The 10093-nt window shown below is 38.1% G+C and overlaps 1 pseudogene; it reads right to left on the reverse strand.

The window, feature by feature from the left end:
* Nucleotides 1-8465: 8465 nt before the first annotated feature.
* On the reverse strand, nt 8466-9200 carry LOC145003143 (small ribosomal subunit protein eS26x-like; annotated as a pseudogene).
* Nucleotides 9201-10093: the final 893 nt, after the last annotated feature.

A 10093-nucleotide genomic window follows, 5' to 3' on the forward strand; every position in this document is an offset into this window, starting at 1 on the left:
GAGTACAAGTCATAGCGTACATGATAGAGCCTACTGCGGAAGCGTAAGGTACTCGGCTCATATCAGCTATCTCTGTCTCTGTACTCGGGCTCTGAGTCTTACTCAGCTTGGTATTGCTTTGGATTGGCAACTCCCCTTTCTTGGAATATTCCATACTAAAACGCTTTAGCACCTTTTCCAAGTATGTATCCTGACTGAGTCCTATCAGTCTCTTTTCCCTGTTTCTTACTATTCTTATTCCTAGAATATAAGCAACTTCTCTGAGGTCCTTCATAGCAAAACATTTCCCAAGCTAGGACTTGACTTCCTGCAAGGTTGGGACATCGTTTCCTATGAGTAGTATGTCGTCGACATACAATACGAGGAAGCTTATTATACTCCCACTGGCTTTGACATACACACAAGATTCATCTTCGCTTCACAGAAAGCCAAACTCTTTAACCTTCTCATCAAAACAAAGATTCCATCTGCAAGATGCTTGTTTCAATCCATAAATAGATCTCTCAAGCTTGCATACTCTATTCGGATGCTTCACATCGACAAAACCCTCTGGCTGATTCATGTAGACATCCTCAGCCAACTTTCCATTAAGGAAAGCGGTCTTTACGTCCATCTGCCATATTTCATAATCATGAAACGCAGCTATGGCAAGCATCACCCTAATAGACTTTATCTTCGCAATTGGTGAGAAGGTCTCATCATCATCAACTCCGGGAGTTTGAGTAAAGCCCTTCGCAACCAATCGCGCTTTATAAGTATGCACTTTCCCATCCATGTCCGTCTTCTTCTTGAAGATCCACTTGCACCCGACTGTCTTACGACTTGGTACATTATCAACCAAATTCCAAACTTGGTTGTCGTACATGGAATGAATCTCGCTGTCCATAGCCTCTTTCCATTTTGCAGACTCTGGGCCTGCCATGGCTTCCTTATAGTTGCTAGGTTCATCCAAATTTACTAGTGTACTATCACTAATAAACGTATCCCCTTCAGTAGTAATATGAAAACCATAAAACTGGGGTGGAACACTAGCCCTAGAGGAACGTCGAAGAGGTAAGGACACGTCAACAGGTTCAACAGGAGTTTCCTCCTCAAGTTGAGTGCCAGTGTCAGAGGTTCCTTCATCGCTTTGATCTTGAATTTCTTCAAGTTCAATTTGCCTCCCACTGTCTTCTTGGCCTATCAATTCCTTTTCTCGGAAAACTCCTCTTCTAGCTACGAAGACAACATTGTCACTCGGTCTATAGAAAAGGTAGCCAAAAGACTTCTGTGGATAGCCGATGAAATAACACTTCTCACTTCGAGATTCAAGTTTGTCGTGAGTCTCTCGTCTTACGAAAGCCTCACAACCCCAAACCTTAATATGTGCCAACGAGGGAGCCTTCCCTGTCCACATCTCGTGAGGAGTCTTGGAAACCTTCTTAGTGGGAACTAAGTTAAGTATACGGGCGGCAGTCTCTAAGGCATACCCCCAGAAAGCTATTGGTAACGAAGTCCGACTCATCATAGAACGAACCATGTCCAACAAGGTCCGATTACGTCTGTCAGCCACACCATTCAATTGTGGCGTCCTCGGAGGCGTCAATTGTGAAACGATTCCACATTCTTTTAGATAGTCGTGAAACTCAAGACTTAGGTACTCTCCTCCTCGGTCTGACCGAAGCATCTTGATTTTCCTGCCCAGCTGACTCTCCACTTCACTCTTAAACTCTTTGAACTTTTCAAAAGTTTCCGACTTTTGCTTGATCAAGTAGATATATCCATATCTACTATAATCATCTGTAAAAGTCACGTAGAAGCGGCAAGCATCCCTTGTGGTGGATCTAAAGGGCCCACACACATCAGTGTGTATGAGATCCAATAAACCCTCACCCCTTTCACAAGTGCCAGTAAAGGGTGACTTGGTCATCTTCCCAAGTAAACAAGATTCACATGTATCATCGTCCCTAAGGTCGAATGATTCCAACACTCCATCCTTTTGGAGTTGGGCTATGCGTTTCTTGTTGACATGGCCAAGGCGACAGTGCCACAAGCATGCTTTGTCTAGACTAGTAGACGAATCAATATTCAAAACATTATTTCCGAAATTATCAACAATCATCACAGATTCATAAATCCCATTACAAGGTAATGCATTGAAATAAAAGACACCATTCAAATAAACATTAATAGAACCATTACTATTATCAAAAGAATATCTGAAACCTTGTCTAAACAACCCGTGAAAAGAAATAATGTTTCTTGCCATATATGGTGAATAACAGCAATTCTCTAAATCTATTCCTAACCCATTACTCAACACCAAAGAATAAACACCGACTTTGGTCACATGCGATGATCTTCTGTTTCCCATAATCAGGTTCATCTTCCCATGCTCCATTTCCCTACTTCTTTTTAGGCCCTGCAAATCAGAACAAATGTGATAACCACATCCTGTATCAAGAACCCATGAAGTAGCAAATGATGAGTTATTAGATTTAATAGAATACATACCTGCAAATGTGGGCTTGATCTTCCCATCTTTAATGTCCTGCAGATATTGTGGGCAGCTTCGCTTCCAGTGGCCCTTTTGGTGGCAATAGAAGCACTCTGCTTCTTTAGGATCGGAAGAGGGTCTAGCGGGGCCTACTTTGGTCCCACTTGAGGACGAACCATCACGGGGTTTCCCCTTATGGTGGCTCTTACATGGAGCCTTCCTCTTTTTGCCCTTTCCTTGACCTATCGCCATCACAGGAGCGGCCACAGCAGGGGACGGTGCAACAGATTTGTCTTTGAGGTTGCTCTCAGCAGTCCTCAAGAGTCCTTGGAGCTTGCTCAAGGAGACCTCCTCTTTGTTCATATGGTAGGTCATCCTAAACTGATTGTAGCAGGAGGGCAAGGAGTGGAGGATTATGTCAATAGCCAAATCCTCATCAAACTTAACATTAAGTTTGAGAAGACGATCAACATACCTCTGCATTTTCTGCAAATGAGAGGTTAGGGATTCTCCACTCCCCATCTTAGCGGTGATCATGTTAGTAATGATCTCATAGCGCTCTTGCCTCGCGCTCTGGTGATACCTGTCCAGCAAATCCTGATGCATTTCATATGGATACATGTCCTCATAGGACTTTTGGAGTTCGAGGTTCATGGTGGCCAGCATGATGCAGTGAAATTTCGTGGCATCACGCTCGTGGGCCTCAAAGGCGGCCAATTCCTAAGGAGTAGCAACATCTGGGATGATCTTCTCAAGCTTTTCATCGAGGACATATTCTTTGTCCTCGTAGCGTGTGATCATGCGGATATACCTCATCCATTCGTTGAAGTTTGAACCATCAAATGTCACTTTCTGACACAAGTTCATCAACGAGAATGACCCAGAAGCGTTGTTGTTGTTGTTGTTTGCAGACATCTGAAAAAGGAAAGGAACAAAGTTTGATTAGAAATGAATCCCTAATTAAACACCCAAATGAGTAATTAGGGCTAGGATCCAACAACATTATTTACAACTTAGAAAGGGATGCCGTACTCTAAAAGTAAATAATTTGAAGGTAAGTGAATGACGATTCACTAATTCTCACCATGAAAAACGAAAAAGCAATTTAGGTTTTAAATGTATTGAAAACTCCTAGATCTTTGAGATTCATTGAACTTTTCAATGGCATGTTTAAATCTCGATATGCATTTCAAATTTGCGACTGGGATGCCGAGGATCGCAAACAAATTTGTGAATAACCATGCGAATCAACGCGGTGCACTCAATGTCTTTATCACCTAATCAATGTGCCGGTGAACCACACACGCTCCATTGATCTATGAAAAACATCGAGTCACCCTTCGCTACCAATGTCATCCCCAAATTGATGTGCCGGTTAACCACACGCGCTCCATCAACGTTTGACAAGGGTACGAAGTGTAATTCCATGGATTAGCATCATTTTCACATTTTACCCTAAAGTAACTAAGAGTGGGAATTTGCAAAACAATGTAGTTACTTTAATATTTCCATTATACTTTTAATGAGGAATTAAGTGCCCTATCCTATCCGTTCGGCTAACGACCCTCCACCAGTCAAGCAAGCGGTAGATGTGAGTGTACATCCATTAAGCGCCATTTTATAGGCAGCAACCTTATACCCACCTTATAGACTCGCTTCGTGAATGAGGCCTACTAGCGATAAGACTAGCTTATTCTTATACATATATAATAATTAATCTTATAATATCATAATTGTATAAGGGTGTATTTTAAAACATTTCAAAAATACTAGTATCTTAATGTGTATTTAAAATTTTCGGAATTAAGGCTATTTAATTTAAAATTTTAAACACCAAAAAAAATCTTTGATTTAATAATTATCAAAATCAAACAATTAATTTGAAGTATTAAATCTTTAGGGATTATCATAAAATTAAACTATTAATTTATTTAATCCTTTTATTTTAAATATATGGAAAGGATAATACAAGATCTTCAATTATCTAGTTTAAACAATTAAATTGATAATCACAAAGATAGTATTATCCATATCCCTAAAAACTTGGGATCTTATCTTGGGGACAAGGGATTTTCGAAATCCTTGGGGTTTCATAACCCTAATTTCGAAATTTGGAGGCTAGGCAAAAAGGTTTCAAGAACCCTATCAAAAAATCGCCAACTAGGGTTTGGCAACCCTAATTTGCGAAAATCACCAAGCCTTAGGGTTTACTTGCCATAAACCCTAATTTGTCAAGTTCATAATATGCATCAAATCCAATTGAAAACAAAAAACCAATGGCTTTGATACCACTGTTAGGTTTTGTACAAACAATCCTATGTGTGCATACAACTCTAGTTTGGATCTATGTTTTCACTATAAGACATACAACTATATGAACACAAAATAAACCTTGGCATGCTTCTATGATTTTCGAAATTTACATAGAAGTGTGGAAAAACATACCTTTGTTGTTATATAGCAATAACAACTAGTTTCCTTGATCTCTTGAACTCTCTTGAACTCTTGAAAGCAAGCACCACAATTGTAGTGCCTCTAATGGCTCACAAACACCTTGAAGCAAGAAGGCAACTAAGAGAGAGGAGGGAATGAAGCTAATTTCGGCCCTAGGGTTCCCTTGGAATCAAGTGGCCTTAAATTGAAGCATAGGGCATGTATTTATACTATAGGGTGCTAGGGTTTCAGTCAAAACCCTAATGGACAGCTTAGCCACCAAGCAGCCCAAGGAACCTTCTGGAATGAGGCCTTGGACGAAAATATGATGATCCTTCATCATAATTTCGTTCCCCCTTAGTCCATTAGGTTTACTAGCCCAAAACTCAACTATCACACAATTGACAGTTTATACCCCTTTATTTAATTTGTCTCTTTTAGTCACCAAATTAATTCCTAATTAATTTATGACTAATACTAATCAAATAAATATGATTTCTCCTTTAATATATTATTCTTATAATATATTAATAAATCATAATATCTCCTCTCTCATATCAAATTACCTTGTCAAGTTGCTTTGGTGAAGGCAACCCAAAAGGACCATGCACACTCGGGACAAGTATATACCAAATATGGTTACTGACTTAGACATTAATCCAACATACTTCTCTTATCTATGTTTTTTCTTCAATTGCCTATTTGATTCGAAACTCACCCAAATATATTTATAGTTGTTTAAGCAAAAGCTTGATTTGAAATTGTGAATTCAAAGTTCAAACATACAAATCTTGTTATCTAATGATATTGCCTATACTAACAAACAAAATGATCTTATAAAATTAACGATTTCCAAAATACTTGTCATGGAACAACATTGACAACATGCACCAAACTAATGCTAGGCTAAAGAAAGCTAAATGAAGATGATATAACAAAAACATACCCAAAATTAACTTCAAGGCTAATAATCATAGAGAATCCTCAGCATCTTCATCTTCAGGTGCTCACAGGAGTTGTGTCACACCCCGAAACCGAAACAACAGAAACATTCGGGGGTGGATGATGTCATTTGTAGTATCACAATCATTGCATCATAGTAATCATAGTAAACACAACCATTACATTGATAATATATGAAAAAGAGTTTACATCTTTTTTATTCTAGTTTTTATACATCAAAAGTATAATCAAAAGAAAAAGACGTGACTCTAAACGCTCTATCTTCTCAAAACTTCAGGAGGTACCTATCTACTAATTCCCTGAGAATACAAGCAGTTTTGAAAGAGTATCAGTATAAAGCTGGTGAGTGCATAAGTGATATTTTTGTAATGAAAACATGTTGATGAATCCATGAATTTGTTTGTATGTTTCTAAGAAAATATAATATTTTCTTTAGTAAAAGCATGATAATACCAGTTCCTTCTATCACCACTTAGTTCATACTAGTCATGTATAAACCAATATCGAACAGACAGTAGATTATGTGGATCTACCCTAAGCTCACAACCAAACAATGAACAGGGCATGAGGCGGAAATCACATACTCCACGACCTATCTAGTATTGTTCATACGTAACCCTAGTGCATAAACTAAGGGGTTATAGAACTAATTGTGAATGTTTGTTGTTGTATCTTTTGTAGTATAAGAAACATGATAGTTTGTATGTTTGGTTACTACTAGTATGTATGGTACATTCTGTTGGAAAACCCTAGCTACTACCAATATGTAAAGTCTGTTCTGTTTGAAAACCCTGGTTACCATCAGTATGTAAAGTATGTTATGTTTGAAAACCCTAGCTACTGCCAGTATGTAAAGCCTGTTTTGTTTGAAAAACCCTGGCTACCGCCAGTATGTAATGTCTGTTCTGTTTAAAAAACCCTGGCTACTGCCAGTATGTATAATAGTTTTATTACTTAAAATAAAATCATGTATTATATCCCTGGAAACCTTCTAGTGTAATGTATAATATTTTTATTATTGAAAATAAAAATAACGAATAATGAAATCCCGTAAACAAAGGTTAGTTTATACTTATTGTGAGTCGTATAACCATGCTTGATATGACCTAGTGACCTTTTCGATGTTCTTCAACTATCGGATAAATCACATTTATCACGCAAGGCATATATGTCTTCCTAACTGTAGCTAGTAGTTCAGGTGTGAGATTATCAGTCCCGGATAGATTTATTCACAAATCTCATGCTCTCACTACAGGACACTTTGGTTATACTATGATAGGATTTAATTCAGTACACCTAAGGGTACAATTTTGAAGTAGTGTCTCACAATCCTGTATAATCTAGTTTACGTGTAGTTATGTATTGTTATCGTGTATTTAAATTTGTTGAATACTGTATAAGGTAATAGTTATACTTAAATAATTATTAAATGTTGTATTCTTGTAGTAATGTATATCATAAACTAAATCTGTCATAGTTTATATGTTTACTCGTGTATGAACTCTGAATCGGTAAAAGCTATATATTGAATTTCCGAAACTATGCCCATTATAGTTTGATTGAAACGTTTTGTACCTGATTTGTAAACTGTTCTGAAAACTATGCAATTATGTTTTCAAGTTGAAAGTGTCCCTTATGCTCAATGTAGTACAAAAGGGATAAAACATCTAAATATTTTATAAAACGTGAGAATCGTTTGTCTGTATCAATTGCATAAGTTTTAAACTTGTTAAAATTCTTTAGGTTCACAAAATCATTTTTGTTTGGCTTATATTCCCCCTGAAAACGTTTAAAAACCATAAAAGTGTAGGGGTATGAACTCACAGTTTTTCGTGTGAAAACGTTGAACTGGAAGATCCACGAGTTGTTGTATGTGGAACTTAATCCTAATATCAAATAAATACATATATGTATCTAAATTAGCGATTTTGTGAGATAAAGTGTTAGAAAAACACTTGCTTTCGGTTAAGGAATGTTACCGGGACTTGATTGAATCGAGAAAGTGGGTTTTCAATCCGATGCACCACTCAGGAAAATGTGTACTGCCGTGAACGGGGCGTATGGCCGTGAACGCGGTGTACGGCCATGAACGGGGTGTACGACCATGAACCACCTCTTTGAAGGGTGTACGGCCTTTGAAGGTTTGCAGCGTGTACGGTCGTACACTCAACAACAAGGGGTGATGGAATCGATGAAAAACGTGTTCTAGATGCTCCAAAACCACTCCTAATGGCGATTCTCGATGATTTTCGGAAGAAAAGAGGTGTTTTTAGTGAGTACGGTCAGAATTTATAGAGAGAGAATGAGAGAGTTTTCGGCCAAGAGTGTTTAAATGAGGGTGGGGTCCTATATTTATAGGCTGGGGGTATGGTCTGACACCAACCGTAAACGGGTGTGCGGCCGTACACGGGTGTGTGGCCATAAACAGGTGTGCGTTCGTACACTCACTTAGGCCGAAAACTATTTTTTTTCAAGGATTTCGGGTTTTCGCGTGATTTGGTTCCTACTTGCTTATATAAATTTAATTATATAAAACTAGATGACACCCTAAACGATGAAGTTTTGATTGAAACTTAATAAAATTCAAATTTTATTAATGGAATTTGGATAACGGAAACGAAAAATGGTTCGGGTTGTCATAAGATGGCCCAGTAGCACCACCTGGGCGGGGTGCTTGACCAGGTTTGGGGAGATCATCCTGCAACACATTTTCAGTATATGAATGAGAATTGTTATACTATAGACTATTTGTGAATACCCTTGGACGAGAGAATGTCTTTGGAGCTTCACGGTTCCTCCTTTCAACCCTTGAGCGAACTCTAACAACCTTCTAGGGAATTGCACAAGAAACATAGTACTGCATCTTCAGGTACAGTTTTGGAAGAGTGTATTCTAAAACAAAAGAGTAATCAACTAAGCATAACGATAAACATATACAGCAATGATATTGAATGACTACAACACTTACGTTCAAAAGCACAAGCTTCTTGATCATCTCTAACTGCAGCTTGGTCAACTATGTTCCTCACAAGAAATCGCTTGATAACCTTATCCTGATATCAACAGTTGGAAGTCATAAAAGATTATTAATTGATTCACAATATGATTACCGGTATACATATTATCATACGATCAAAAGTTGAATAAAATTATACGAAAATAAATTCGATTTCAATAACTACAAAACAAAAATGACAAAAAGATAAGAAATAGAAAAAGAGAAATGATAGGATGATACCTTTGGACAACATTTACCACAATCGGAGTATCGATTAAACTTAACATGGCCACGATCATGCTTGTTACGTCCTCCGTTTCTTCTCTTAAAAGTTTGGAAATATATTCAGTGAAACGATCAATATACTGAAAATTGAGAGCCATGTATCGACAAAGGTGATATACACGAACGATAACCTCGAGAACAAACCATAATGCAAACCATGTTCGGGTGTTGCAAGTCTAGAAGGGTTCTACTGCCTGATCTGGATCTTCAGCAGGCCCCGCCTAGCATCGGACCCCAACCGGTATTCATATCATATACCGCACATGCAAGAGTCACACATACAACTAACATCCTAATCATAATAAATGATGAGCCGACATTGGTGCCTTCGAACCGCTAAGTATTCGGAGGAGACTCACCACAAGCTACTGAAACAACCCGATAAATGCTCGGACATCTGATTCGGGAAACCTCCACACTAAATATCATCAAATAAGACCCTAATTAATAATTAGTTCATAAATCATAACTAGTGTAACACTCTGATCGTGGAGGTATTTATTTCTTTAATATTTTCTTTGGTTGAAGGTCACGACGTGAACATAGTGGTCACGCCCTGAATGCCCATTGACTTGTTGACCCGTGATTTTGACTCTCAAGAGACCTCAGACTTTGAATGCTCATGACGTGAGATTGGAGTGATGATCAAACCTTAATATTTTGATATTTTATGGAAAGAGAGGGCTAGGGTTACCCATCCTTAGCCTCTTTCATTGTTTTGCCTCTTGAAAACCCTAATCTCAACCCTCTTGAAATCCTTTGACATTTTTGAGATCTTTAAAGCATTTTGTAAAACCCTGTTCCGAATCGTTTCTTTTGTGGTGGTAGTGACCCGATAACCGAGTATCATCAGGCTTAGGGCCTCTGAGAAAAGAGATTTAGACCCATTTGGGTGTGGGTAATGTAATTTGGATAATCCGGGAGTTTGGTATGTGTTT

This window comes from Lactuca saligna, chromosome 6 (genome assembly GCF_052625555.1).
Source record: "Lactuca saligna cultivar CGN05327 chromosome 6, ASM5262555v1, whole genome shotgun sequence".
NCBI lineage: Eukaryota > Viridiplantae > Streptophyta > Magnoliopsida > Asterales > Asteraceae > Lactuca > Lactuca saligna.